General features: G+C 49.1%; 1 protein-coding gene across 3 annotated transcripts in view; it reads right to left on the bottom strand.

The window, feature by feature from the left end:
* Nucleotides 1–15,234, bottom strand: part of RNF41 (ring finger protein 41) — a 35,826-nt gene that overhangs the window by 11,834 nt on the left and 8,758 nt on the right. The gene's annotated exons all lie outside the window — the stretch shown is intronic.

Here is a 15,234-nt window from a genome sequence, read left to right as displayed (position 1 = left end):
GACCTTGGTTCAAATCCCCTGAGCACCATATGTGATACTCCTAAGAACAGGCAGAGCTTCTGAGCTAGTGGGTGTGGTCCCAACCCCTTCCCCACCCCCCTGCCCTTAGAAACAAACCAAACCAAAATGAAACAAAATACAAAGTGATAAATACTTTGACAGAATAAGCACGAAGCTTTGTGCCGGCCAGAGCTATGGACACCCAATCCAGGCTAAAGCAAAGCACAATTCTGCATCTTCCAAACCCAGATGTGGCCTACGAGACAGAGTTAGCTAAGTGTCAGGGGAAAGTAAGGTCAGGCACACTAAATAGAACATTCAGGAACCATAAAGAGAGTACCTGGGTTAAGGCACTTGTCTTGTACATGGCTGAGAGGTCTGATCCCTAGCACCACATACGGTCCCTGAGCAGCGCCGGGAGTGACCCAGAGAGCAGGACTGAATCCTGTGGAATGCGGATATGGCTTAAAACAATCCCCGCCCTCAACTTTGTTTCTAATTATAAAAAAGAATTAGTATATCTAAAGATCCAAAAAGAGAACCGATGATGGAATAAAGCCAGAAAAAGGGTGAGGAGCCCAGGGACGGCATGCAACTGCCTGCAATGCCAGTGGCACTCACGTGCACCAAGCATGGCTGTAGCCTGCAGCTCTGCTGTCTCAGACCCATGCATGGTGTGAACACAACTAAGGCGTGGTTCCCCAGGGAGCACCCCAGCCAGAGACCCACAGTGAGCACCTGCGTGAGCAAGCACCACAACTGAAGTGCGTGACCTCAGGAGAACACTGAAGCCAAGGGCGGGAGCACAGAAGCCAGGTGCGGGCCATCCCAGGTCACTAGAAACTAGCAACAAAGGGAAGGGAGGTAGGAGAAGAAATGGACGGAAGCGAGAGTCCAGACACAAGGCTGGAGCAGCCCCAGAGAAGTCTGACAGAAGGAGTTCCGTGACTGTGAGGGCTGGCTCTGCAGGGCTTTAAAGGAGTGATGTGATGAAAGTTCCCTTCTGTCAACAGGGAAAGACCCAAGACAGACCAAACTCCTAGGCTGGAGAAATGGGGAAATCTTAGCTGGTTACATGGTGACGGTGATAAAGGCAGGACTAGGACAGCCAGGACTGGGGCAGTGAGGTGGCCAGCCTCTTCTCTGGGCTCCAAGAAGAGGCAACTGAACAATAGCTGAGACTCCCTTGTGGGCATCGAGCAGTGCGAACGAATAACCCGTCCACAAAGCAGCCCTGTGGTCATCAACCCGTGTTACCCCGCCAGCGACGAGCTGTGGTACTGAGTGTACAGGGGTTAAGGTGCTTGCCTGGTACATTCCCAGCCACTGTTCTATCCCCAGCACCGTATATGATCCCCTGAGCCCCACCAGGAGTGATCCCTGAGCACAGAGTGAAATGTAAGCTCTGCACACCATCTGGCGTGGCCACCAAACGAAACAAAAAACCAATAAAGTTGAGTCAAACACATCCCAGAAATTTAAGTCATGCTCTTCAATTTGAAGGAGCAGGCCCCCCCGAGAGAGCTAAGTGGACTGAGCACAGAGCCACACAGACTCCCCTTCACTGGGAACAACACCAAACACAGCTGGGAGGAGCCCGACACTGCTGGGCAGGGGCCCCCAAAACTCGAAGCAAATAAAGGAGTGGGAGAGAGGAAACGAAGAGGGATCTTGACAAACTAAACTCGAGTACCTGCTTGAGTCCAACTGTCTGCATCCACACACTTCCGTCTGCACTAGCTATGTGACCTCTGTGACCTCGCTACGTAAACTTCCTGTGTCTAAGCGGGTTTTGTGTGTTTTTGGATCACACTCATTGGTGCTCAGGGATCACTCCTGGTCAGGCTTGGAAGAACATATAGGGTACTGAGGACTGAACTGGGGTCAGCCGCATGCAAGGCAAGTGCCCCACCAGCACACTATCTCTCCAGGCCCAGGTCTAAATATTGTTTGTTGGGGGCTGGAGCAATAGCACAGCGGGTAGGGCATTTGCCTTGCACACGGCCGACCCGGGTTCGAATCCCAGCATCCCATATGGTCCCCTGAGCACCGCCAGGGGTGATTCCTGAGTGCAGAGCCAGGAGGAACCCCTGTGCATTGCTGGTGTGACCCCCCCAAAAAAATAAATATTGTTTGTCTTTTTAAATTAGATACAATGAGTACAGATAATAACAGGTAACTCAGAGATTTCTCAAGGAGATAATGCATATAAAACATTCAGCAGGGCTGGAGTGATAGTACAGGTGGTAGGGCAATTGCCTTGCATGCGGTGGACCCAGATTTGATCCCCAAGACCCTGTATGATCCCGAGTAATTACTAGGAGTAATCACGGAACACAGAACCATGAATAAGACCTGAGCAGAGCTGGGTGTGGCCCAAAACCAAAAAATTAGCAGTCTACTTGCACAGAGTAGGCATGAGATATATGATAGTAATCATATGTACACATTTCATTTCTTCAACTCAAAAGTTCCTTAAGAGCAAAAAATCCAGGGCTGGAACAATAAATAGTACAGTGGGTAGGATGTTTGCCTTGACCCAGGTTCGATACCCAGCATCCCATACAGTCCCCCAAGCACTGCCAGGAGTGATTCCTGAAAGAGGAGCTAGAAGTAATCCCTGAGCATTGTGGAGAGTGGCCCAAAAGGAAAACAACCAAAAAAAAAAAAAAAAAAAAGAGCGAAAGTCCACTATTCTACATGCAAATTAAGTACAAATGAATACAATGTTTGGTCTGTTTCATTGTTGCTTTATGGGAAGGTGGAACAGTAATACACTGAGTGGGTAGAGCTTTTGTCTTGCATGTAGCTGACCCGGGTCCAATCCCCACATCCCTGAGCCCACCAGGAGTTATCCCTGAGTAGAGCCAGGTGCAGCCCCAAGCTGCTTTATGGACCAGAATGACAGCAGAACAAGCTGAGTGCATGCACTGGACGCAGGAGGCACAGGTTCAATTCCTGGAGTCACATGGTCCCCTGAGCACCACTCAGTGACCCCCTAGCACAGTAGCTAACACCCCTGGCCTCTACCTCAGCACCACCGGGTGTGGCTCCCAAACCAAATAAATTGTTGAGGGGGTAAGAGACAGCTCAAAGGTCAGAGCAGATGTTCTGCGTATGGGAGTCCCCCCTCTAGGTACTGCTAAGAACGGCATCCACCCCCTACGCCTCCCGCCAAAATGTAAACGTTGCTTTAAAGGAGTTTCCCAGACAACAAGTACAAGGCACATCTACTATTTTCCCAGCCTATCATCCCATTTCCCATGAACAGTCCCTGACTAGACAGACACCCTGCCCCAGGCCTCTGAGTGATGTCTGGTGTCCCCCTGGAGCACTGTCCCCTGACTGCACAGGGGACTAGAGGGACAAGCCACAGCACTGCCATTATTACTGAGATGGGACACGGGAAACCTTTCAGTGCCGTTGGCTCTGCACTGTCTAAACATTAACAGTCCACTGAATATCAGAGAGAGGCCGTATACATCCCCCCGCATGTCTAGGCAGGTTTGAGTTGGATTTTGTCTCCAACTGATCCTGTTTAGGGGATGGAGTGATAATCCAGCAGGAAGCGGTGTTTGCATGGCCGACCGGAGTTCAACTCCTGGCATCCCATATAGTCCCCCAAGCCCACCAGGAGTGACCCTGGGGTCAGAGCCAGGTTTTGTTTTTCCTGCCAAGGATCTGACCCGGAGCCCTCCTGATGCAAAGCACGTGTTCTACTGCTGAGTTACAGCCATGGGCAAGGAAAGAAAAGTTTTGTTTAATAGATAGAGTTGCAAGATCAAAAACCTTTGGAGAAGTACATGCTTCACACGAAATGAATATACATCACCCTACTGAATCAGACATTTAAGAACGCTCAGCTGGGGCAGGAGACACAGTACAAGGGGTTTTATTTATTTTATTATTATTTTTTTCCTTTTTGGGTCACACCCGGCGACGCACAGGGGTTACTGCTGGCTCATGCACTCAGGAATTACTCCTGGTGGTGCTCGGGGGACCATATGGGATGCTGGGAATCGAACCCAGGTCCGCCACATGCAAGGCAAACGCCCTACCCGCTGTGCTATTGCTCCAGCCCCCTACAGTACAAGGGGTTTTAGTGCTTGCCTGGCACTCAGCTGCCCTGGGATCAGCCCCTTTCGAGCACTGCCAGGAGTGAACATCCCTGAGCAGAGCAGGCCCTGAGCACTGCTGGTGTGGCCCAAACACATGCACAACCCAGTTTTTTTTCTTTTGAGTTTTGGGCCACCATCTGCTGTGCTCAGGGCTTACTCCTGACGGGGATGTGGGGAACAGATGGGGATGGAACCCAGGTCGGCTGCCTGTGCTGCAAGTGCCCTTCCCACTGCACTATTTCTTCATGCCCCCATGTTTTTTAATAAGAAACTGGACCCTCCCACCCCCGATAGCCTGGGAGCAGTGAAGGCCCCCACAGGGGAGGGTCCTGAGCGCACAGAACCCTCGACCTTGAACTGTAAGGTCCAGTTGGCCTAGGGGTCAGCAATGCCCAGGACCACCCTCTCTAAAAAATAACTGTAGAGAGCAAACTTTGCATCATGTTTTTTACCCTCCCCCTTCCTCTGTATCATGCTCTGTTTTTAACACCAAAAACCCCCAGAGTTGGGGCCAGGGATGATCCAAGTGGCAGAGCACTCCCTGTCCTCTGAGGGCCTGTTGCCAGGGCTGCGTCATGGACTGGGGCCGCCACGGGCAGAATCAGAGCTGCGCAGCGTGGAGTCTGGGTCTGATCCCAGCCACCAAATAAGGCTGGGAGCGACCCTTGCGCTAGAGTGACCCACGCACACTGCCAGCTGCGGTTACCAAGCAAAACAAAGAGCTGGACCCTCGCCAGGCCAGAAGAACTGACCGGTGTGGTCCCCAGCACCACTATGGTGGCCTTGGTGGCCACCAATATTGCTGTGCCCAAAGAACAGCAGGTCACGTACCGCCAGGCTGGACTCTGTATTTCCAGAACATGACTTGGGACCTCAAAAGAATAAAGGCTTTGGGGTGTTTTGAAGGACTACAGCCACTGCCAGCAGCGCCTGGTGGACCGCGTGTTGCAAAGGGTGAAACCCGGGGTACTCTAACCCCTTTAAGCTGCATCTCCAGCCCCCTGCCCCATTTTTTGGTTTGTCTTTTTTTTTTCTCTGGTTTGGGGGCCACACAGGGCTTATCCCAGGCTCTGCTCTCATTGTTCCTGATGGTGCTCAGTGAACCATATGGGATGCCAGGGATTGAACCCAGGTTGGCTGTGGGCAAGGCAAATACCTACCTGCAGTACTGTCACACTGGCCACTGTCCTTTTGAAAATTTTTTATTTTAAAGATAACTTGTAATAGGTCAGGGAGATGACTCAGGACTGGAGTTACGCCTCAAGTGAAGGGGTGCTTTACTTGCAGGAGGCCAGGGCTCAACCCCAGCATATGGTCTTGTGAACACCATCAGAGAGTGACCCCCAAGCACTGCCAGGTGTGGCCCAGAACCAAAATAAACAGAATGAAGTAGAATATTACTTGAAAATAAAGTTTTTACTTTTGAAATTTAAAAAAAAAATGCTAATAGAATTTGATCATGTCCAGAAGTTTCTGCCAATGACTTGGGTTATAACCGTCTTTTTGTTTGTTTTGGGGCCTCGTTTGGACTTACTCCTGGCTCAGGGGTCACTCCTGGTGGTGCTTGGGGACCACATATGGTGCTGGGGATCAAACGTGGGTCATCAACATGCAACAGGAGAAGTCTATTTGCTCTACTACTCTCGGGCCCCAAGAGTCTTATTTTGTAGCCATGAGAGAGAACAGGGGTCAGGTGACATGCTTTAAACTCGGCCCCTGCTCTATTCCAGCACTACATGGATCCTCCCAAGGATCTCCAGGTATGGTCCAGGTGACCCTCCACCCAGACACTACAACGTGACTCGGGTAATCCCTGGCACCACATCCTTGGCCTTAGCCTCGAATTATCTGGCCAAGTTGGCCAATAATTGCCAGAAGTGACCCCTAACGCCCGAGCATTATTTGGTAGGGCCTCCCTGTCCCTTCTCAAAAGACATTCTTTGTGTGTGTATGGGGGGGCTGGGCCACACCAGCAATGCTCATACCCCAGGTGGACCACATACAAGGCCTTGCTTGCTGTATTATCTCTGTGGTCCCCCAAGAGGCACTCTTAATTCCTATTCTTGCCTCAGAGTTAGAATAGACCATAACAGACCACAGGTTTAATCCCCCAAGGGATGAATCCTACCCACAGCACCCTGTTAGCCTGTACTTAAACACTCAGAAAAGTCAAAACATGGTACACTCCGAAGACATATGAAATAGCTAGGCCAGAATCTCTTCTCACAGAGCAATCTAGAACATTTATATCCCTCAAAGAGAGATCAACCAACACAGATGCTATGGGACTACTATCACCTTTCCTTTCTGCTTCAATCAAAGCACCTGACAGGTTAGTGCTGGTCTAGATGACAGTCACGGCCATTCTCATGGTCCAGATAAAGGGCTGAAAAGGCAGACGGGTCCAGAAACACTATTTGAAGGGTTGGGATGTGGCACAGCTTGCCCTGCATGTGTGAGGCCAGGGTTCCAGCCAAGGCACCCCACACCACCCGACCCCTACACACACACACACACACACACACACACACACAGCGCTATATGCCCTAAAACATGTTCCAAAAATTGTCATCTTACTAAATTAAATAAAATTTACCATATCTAGAAAGACTTCTAAAATATGTTATTAATATAAAAAAACTAGGGGTTGAGAACAGATGACTGGTTAAAGAAACTTTGATATAGCTACACAATGGAATACTTACTATGCAGCTGCTAGAAAAGATCAAACATGATCTCATGTGATGGGGGGAAAGGCAGCTGGGTTAGAGAAGGGACCACTAAGTCACTGATGGTTGGAGGGCTCGCTGGGGATGGGAGATGCATGCTGAAAGTAGGCTTTGGACCAAACATGATGGCTACTTAGTACCTGCATTGCAAACTGTGACACCCGAGAGAGAGAGTAAGAGGGAATGTGCCTGCCACAGAGGCAGGGGGTGGGAAGGGGTGGGGGTGGTGGGAGGGACATTGGGAACGTTGGTGGTGGAGAATGGGCACTGGTAGAGGGATGGGTACTCGAACATTGTATGACTGAAATGTAATCACGACAGTTTGTAAGTCTGTAAGAAATAAATTAGGGGGCTGGAGTGATAGTAGATCAGGTAGGGTGTTTGCCTTGCATGCGGCTGACCCAGGTTCGATTCCCTGCATCCCATATTGTCCCCTAAGCACTGCCAGGAGTGATTCCCGAGTGCATCAGCCAGGAGTAACCCCTGTGCATCACCAGGTGTGACCCAAAAAGGAAAAAAAAAAAAGTTAATTAAAAAACTGGGGGGTGGCAGGTAAAGATATAATACAGTGGGTGGTACTCTACTAAAGTAAGATTTCATTTCGTTTATTTATTTTTTGCTTTTTGGGAAACGCCCTACCTGCTGTGCTATTGCTATTATATCCTATAGAAAGATTTAAAAATATGTCCTTCGCCCACTTGGGATTTTGGTTGTCATGTCCATGATCTGCCTCCGGGTGCTATCTCAGCACATAAATGGCCTTGATCCTGAGACATAGCAGGGAATCCAGGGAGAGCAGTTTGCTGGAGATCTCTCCGGACCCCGTACTGATGGAGGGCACCTCTGATGGAGCGGATGTGCCCTCTCCGCCCGCTCCAGATGAAACCCCAGCGGTCATGAGCTTCCAGAAGCAAAACCCAGTCATGCAGGTTCCAGGACTGACTCCAGGCCACATGGCGGTGGCAGAGACAGGCCGTCCCTTCCCGTCTCCCGGGCCACTTGGGGTCCTGGCTGTCACTTCAATGATCTGCCTCCCGGCACCATCTCAGTGCATCAGCAGCCTTGATCCAGAGACTCCCAAGTGACTAGCTCCCTACAGAGATGTCTCTGGACCCCAACCATTTACAATTTTATAATTCCAGAAGCACACAGATACTTTCACGGCCCTGCGACCTCTCATGATATTCATAATAAACAATAAAAAATAAATTATCGGGGCTGGAGTGATAGCACAGCGGGTAGGGCGTTTGCCTTGCACGCGGCCGACCCGGGTTCGAATCCCAGCATCCCATATGGTCCCCTGAGCACCGCCAGGGGTGATTCCTGAGTGCATGAGCCAGGAGTGACCCCTGTGCATCGCCGGGTGTGACCCAAAAAGAAAAAAAAAAAAAAATTATCTAGCATCTGCCCCTGGCAGGCAGGCTTGAATGGTGGTGGGAAAATCCGAGCAAAACATAATGCCCAAAAGTAGAGTATGGGGGAAATTGTCTGCCACAGAGGCAGGGGGAGGGCTGGGATGGGGGTGGGATGGGGGGATATACTGGGGACATTAGTGGTGGAAAATGTGCATTGGTGGAGGGATGAATGTTCGATTGTTTTATGATTGAAACTCAAACATGACAGCTTTGTAACTATCTCACGGTGATTCAATTAAAAAAGAAAAGAAAATATGTCCTTATAAGAAAAGAGAGTCTCTTGCCCGAGCGACTGGCTGTTTTCCCCGGGGTCTCTCGGAGGGGGTGGGCTCCAGCTTCCCTCCCCACCCAGAGCAGAGCTCCTGCAGCTGAAGACCTCCAGAGCCTAGCCACAGCCATGCTCAAGGCCCCTCTCCACACATTCGGATGAGTCTCATGCATGAAGGTACCAGCAGAGGAACCCAGGTGTGTGGGACCCGGGGTTGAGACTTCCAAGCCTGCTTGGATCAGGACTTGGGCCTCTTCCGGCCAGATTTCCCATTTTCCAGTAGCTAGGCGATCACACCCAGGGACTGCCCCCCATGCCGTGTAATCCTACCAACGGCCAGCATCCAGAGACTTAAAACCAAGCTCCCAGAAGAGCAACAGAGTCTCTTGCCCACCCGCCCTACATACTTAATCTTAACTAGTGATTCTACTTACTGCACTTAGTCTAAAGAAATAATTTCAAAGATCATAAAAACAACATATGGTGGAGCTGGAGCAATAGCACAGCGGGTAGGGGCGTTTGCCTTGCATGTGGCTGACCCGGGTTCGATTCCCAGCATCCCATAGGGTCCCCTGAGCACCGCCAGGGGTAATTCCTGAGTGCAGAGCCAGGAATGACCCCTGTACATCGCCGGGTGTGACCCAAAAAAGCAAAAATAAATTTATTAATTAATAATAAAAAATAAAAACTAAAAACAACATATGGAGAGGCCAGACAGTACAGTAGGCATGGCATTTGCCGTGCACATGGTCAATTAAGGTTCAAGTCCCAGCACTCTGTATGATTCCCCCCAAGCCTGCCAGGAGATTCCTGAGCACCACCAGGTAGAGCCCCCAAATTAAAAAAAAAAAGTACATGGAGATGGTTCAAAGAATTTAAGCACATACGGTCCCCAGAGAACCACTGATTGGGACAACCACCCTTCTCAAAAACAAACAAAAAAACTGCCATATATCAGGTTGACCATATATTGGTCTTTTTTTTTTGGCTTACTGGTTTCTTTTGGGGTTTCTTAGTATTTTTGATTTGGAGGTTACACCTAGGTGTTCAGATGCTACTCTGACATACTGCTTGGGGATTGATCCCAGCATTGCTCAGAGAACGAGGTGGTGCTGGGATACACGCATATGCCTCCTACTTGCAAAGCACGCATACTAGTAGTCTTCTGACATGTATCCCCAGCCCCGTGCTGTTTTGGTTTTGTTTGGTAATGCCTAGGACTACAATCACCCCAAGATTGTTAAAAATGGCAACAAAAGTGAGAAACAGTTTCAATATCCAAAATTCCTATATGTATGAAAAATGGGGTACCATAGGGGGCTGGAGTGATAGCACAGTGGGTAGGGTGTTTGCCTTGCACGCGGCCGACCCCGGTTCGATTCCCAGCATCCCATATAGTCCCCCGAGCACCACCAGGGGTAATTCCTGAGTGCATGAGCCAGGAGTGACCCGTGCATCGCTGGGTGTGACCCAAAAACCAAAAAAAAAAAATAAAATAAAATAAAAAATAAAATGGGGTACTCTATAGCATAAACAGGAGATGTAGGACCAGGGAGAGCTCAAAGAGAGAACATGCTCTGCACAGACACTCTGTTCAATCCTTGGTGTCCATATACACCACAATTCCTGAGTGCAAAGTCAGAAGTAATTCGGGTCCGTCGCATGCAAGGCAAATGCCCTACCCACTGCACTACCGCTCAATCGTCCCCTCCACATTCTTCTTAGTAAGTTGTTTCTTCCCTGTCACCTGCCACTGGACTATCCAGTTATATACTGGCTGTTGCAATCCAGTGGTGAGCTGAAACTAAGCCCAGCTTAGGAAGCAGGCCTTTTCTGAAATCAGTGCATAACCCTGTCCAAAGAAAGCAATAGTCTGAAGAGATGAAGGGGTAGGACAGGGTCTGCTCTGGTGACCAAAATGTAAGATAGAAAGAGGCTCAAGTGACAGTCCAGCAGGCAGGGCAATTGCCTTGCAAGCAGCCTATCCGGGTTCTATCTGTAGCACCCCATACCGTCCCCTGAGCACCGTCATGCGTGATCCCTGAACACAAAGTCAGGAGCAAACCCTGAACACTACTGCATGTGGTCCAGAAACTAAATAAATAAAAGGTGGGGCTGGAACGATAGCACAGTGGGGAGGGCGTTTCCTTGCACGAGGCTGGCCTGGGTTCGATTCCCAGCATCCATATGGTCCCCCGAGCACCACCAGGAGTAATTCCTGAGTGCAGAGCCAGGAGTAACCCCTGTGCATTGCTTGGTGTGACCCAAAAAGAAAAAAAAAAAATCAAATAAATAAATAAATGAATGGTGGAGAAATAACATTTTGGGAGGCTGGGACAAAGTACACTGGGCAGGGTGTTTGCCTTGTATGCAGCCAACCAGGGTTCAATCCTTGACATCCCAGATGGTCTCCCAAGCACCACCAGGAATTATCTGAGACCAAGCCTGGAGTGAGTCCTGAGGACCCCCCCAACAAGAAAAAATAGCACTTCTCTCTGTGTATTCCTTATGTAATAACTACTACTTAGATATACATCATTATATAGACCAATATTCCATTGTTAAGAAGCATTGATATATGAAACGAATGTAAACACATATTCATATTAGGGGGGGCTGGAGATATAGTACAGAGGGTAAGCCCCTGCTTTGCACATGGCTGGACTGAATGGGGTTTAATTCCCAGCACTGCAGTGATCCCTGAGTACAGAGCCAGGAGTACGCCAGAAGAACTGCCGGGTGTGACCCAACACCCTCCCTTCCCCCAGCCCCCTCCCAAAAACAACCTGTCTCTTTTCCCATTGGGGGCTGAGGCGCCCAGGGGCATCTCTCAGTGACATATGGTTGGCTAAAGGTCTGGCGCTGCAGTGCTCTGTGCTTCCGGGTAGAAAAAACTGCATCTGAAGTTTTTTAAATGCAAAGGTTTTTAAAATGCATTTTAGTAGTTTTAATCTGTTTTTTCCTTTTTTTTTTTTAAATGCAAGTTTTGGGGTGTCACCCAACAGAGCTCAGGGTTTACCCCTGGAGAGCTCAGGGGAACATATGTGGTGCTGGATCTAGCAACACGCAAGACAAGCACCTTATCAGCTAATACTATCTCTTCAGCCCCATCAGTTTTTCTTCTTAGGTTTTTCCTACTTTTCGTATAACAGTATTTTATTTATACGATAATAATTACATCACTGTTTACTGAGCCTTACTATTTTCCAGGTACTATGCTAAACATTTCTACATTTCTAATATATTAAATACTCTTATTCACTTTGGGGGGGCCACCCAGTAGTTCTGGGGGGCCATCCCTAGCAGTGCTCAGAGGACTGAACCCAGGACTATGGCACGCAAAGCATGTGCCCTAACCCTTTGAACCATCACCTGGGCTTAATAATCTAATCCTTACAACTCTATGAAGTCAGCATAATTATTATCCAGTTTACAGATGATTAACAGGGAAAAGCTTAAAAAGCTTGCCCAAAATCAAAGCGCTAAGAAGCGGTGAAGCCAGATTCAAACCCAAGCTGACTGGCTCCAGAGCGCAGCCTTTAGATCACCGTGCACAATACCCTCTCAAACTGAGAAAGGCAAGCTGCTCAAGAGTATGCAGAGGAGGGGGCTGAAACAACAGCCGAGTGGGTAGGGTGCTTGCCTTAAATAACCGTGTTTGGTCCCCAACACCCCATATGGTCCCTGAAGCACTGCCAGGAGGGACCCAAGCAAATCCAGGACTGAGCCCTGAGCACTGCCAGGTATGTCCTGCCACACCCCCAGTAAGAAGAAAAGTAGTGTATGTAGACTTTTTTAGGGGTGGGGGGGTGTGCTACTCCCAGTTTGGTTCTTACGGGTAACTCCTACTGGTTCTCAGGGGGACCACGTGATGCTAGAGACAGAACCTGAATCAGATTCAGTTAAATTCAAGTAAAGCAAGCGCTTTAATCCCTGTGCAGTTCTCCGGCTTTGTACAGACTTTAACTGAGGTTAATTATATTTTCAATCGAGGTCATATAATTCTCAAAGATCCCTTTTCTGGGCAGTGGCGCAGCTTCCCAAGCAAGCTCAGGGCACCTGGGACCAGCTGCTCCTACGATTCTTGCTAACCAGGGCGAGTGGTTCAGTGTGAGGGTCCGAGGATGTGGTGCTGTTTCGGCACCATGGTGCCAGGGACCACAAACCTTCTTCTTCTTCCTTTTTTTTTTTTTTTGGGGGGGGGGGGTAAGGACACACCCTGAAGGCTCACTCCTTGGCTCGCTCCTGGTGGTGGGGACTATATAGTGCCAGGGACTGAACACGGGTGAGCTGCGTGCAAGGCAAGTGCTATACCTGCAGTATCATCACCAAGGTCCCCAAAATTTAATTGAAAAATAAATCAATTATCCTGGTGTAGCATTCTTGAGTTGCCCATATCCCAGCTTAAGGTTTTTAAATTTCCCTCGTAACTGTTGGTTATGGGCTCTTCTCTCGCATCCTCCTTCAGTGCCCCTCCCCCCCACTTCTTAAGCCTACTGACTTCATTGAAAAAAGAAAATTTCATTCCCAGCATTCTATATGGTCCCCCGAGCATCACCAGGAGTAATTCCTGAGTGCAAGGAGTAACTCTTGTAGTAATCCCTGTGCATCGCTGGGTGACACAAAAAGCAAAAAAAAAAAAAAAAATCACTTTTAAGAAAAGTCAGTTAGGGGCTGGAGTGATAGCACAGCAGGTAGGGCGTTTGCCTTGCACGCGGCCGACCCGGGTTCAAATCCCAGCATCCCATAGGGTCCCCTGAGCACTGCCAGGAGTAATTCCTGAGTGCAGAGCCAGGAGTAGCCCCTGAGCATCGCCAGGTGTGACCCCAAAACCAAAAAAAAAAAAGAAAAGTTATCCTTAGGGCTGTGGATGCAGCTGAGAGGCAGAATGCATGCCTCTATTTGTCAAGGATGAAAAACAACTGTTGGTTGTCAATAAGCTTTGGGAGCCAGCTCTGGCCTGGGCAGCCAGTCATGCTGCTAGGCTGGGCCCCGGAGTTATTCCTCCCCGCCTTGCAGTGCCGCGTGCTGTCAGAAGGACAGGTCATCATTCCAAGGGGCATGTCTCATAGGGCTCCGCTGCTCCCTGACCTGGAGGCTGAAGCCTTAATTGGAAAAAAAAAAATAAAAACCCACAGGGAAGTCAGAGTAGGCTGCTCCGGCCTCCAGTCCTTGATACAGACAGCATATGGCCCCTAGAGCATTACCATACATGATCCCTGAGTCAGTTGTTAGAAAAATTAAAACCAAATCAAATTGGAAAGCTGAACTCAAGCAGCATTGGGGACAGGGTGTCTCCTTTAGGTTTACAGGATTCGGCTGACTCCTGACCTAGACACTCTCAACCTGGGGCTGGTAGGGTAGGGCATTTGCCTTGCTTGACTAGGGTTCAGGCAGCCCATCTGGTGCCCTGAGCCAGGAATGATGCCTAAGTGCAGAGCCAGGAGTAAGCCCTGAGCACCACTGGCTATGCCCCCCTCCCAAAAAAAAAATCCTAAATCCAAATTGAAAAGTGTATCCAGTCTACACACCCCTCCCTTTAGAAAAACATTAGAGACACTTCTACCCTTAATTTATATTTTAGAGTAACTGGGCACACTGTTGCCTATTCTTGGCAACACATGAGGGTAGAAGTCAGTTGCATATGCCAGTTTCCCTGTACCAAAATTCTCTTCTCCAGGCCCTGAATGAAATATAGGTGTGGCAGGCAGAGGGTTCTCCAACTGCCATTCCTGCAGACCACCAGGCTGAGCTTCAGGGACAGGGCCACCCAGGAACTTCAACCTCTAGTTCAGGGGGTCTTGGGCACCTCAAAACTAACCCATCTTATCTTTGTCTCCTGCTGATGAAAGTCAAGTTCTTCTCAGGAGCAGCCATAGGTGATCTCAAAATAGTTCACAATTCATCTGATCCAGGAAACTCCAAAATTGCGCAAAATAATAAAAAGAAGTTAAAATCTTCATGTTCTTTTTCCTTTCCCAGTTTTGGGACCACACCCAGCAAAGTTTCGTGGTTTCTTCATGTTCTGTGCTAAAACCTAAGTGTTCTTCAGGCAAAGTATATGCCCAACCCATTGATCTTTCAGACCCCTCCATGTTCATTCTAAGAACACTCAAAAAAACCCCAAACCCACAGGTACAGAGAGATAGTACAGCAAGAAGGGTTGCTTGTCTGTCACGTGGCTGATCCTGGTTCAATACTGGCGTCTTGTACGGTCCCCCAAGCCCACCAGGAGTGATTAGTGAGTACAGATCCAGGAGTAAACCCTGAGCACTGCTGGGTGTGGCTCAAAAACAAGCAAGCAAAAAATACACTCACTTGTGGGGGCCAGAAAAATAGTACAAGGGCTAAGAAGTTTGACCTGCATGCCACTGACCTCACTTCAATACTAGCCACCACACATGGTCCCCGAGCACCTCCAGGGAGCACTCCTCAGCACAGAATCAGAAACAGCCCCCCCACCCCCTATGGGGCTGGAGCAACAGCATAACAGGAAGGGCATTTTCCTTGCACACGGCCGACCCTGGTTCAATTCACAGCATCCCATATGGTCCCCTGAGCACCGCCAGGAGTAGTAATTCCTGAGTGCAGGGCCAGGAGTAACCCCTGTGCATCGCCAGGTGTGACCCGAAAAGTAAACAAAGAAATAGCCCCTCATTGCTGCCAGGTATGGACCCAAAATCCCCAAAATTTAAAAAAAAAAA

This window comes from Sorex araneus, chromosome 2 (assembly GCF_027595985.1).
Source record: "Sorex araneus isolate mSorAra2 chromosome 2, mSorAra2.pri, whole genome shotgun sequence".
Taxonomy (NCBI): Eukaryota; Metazoa; Chordata; class Mammalia; order Eulipotyphla; family Soricidae; genus Sorex; species Sorex araneus.
Note: the sequence above shows the minus strand (reverse complement) of the source record. Positions and strands in the feature narration are given on the sequence as shown.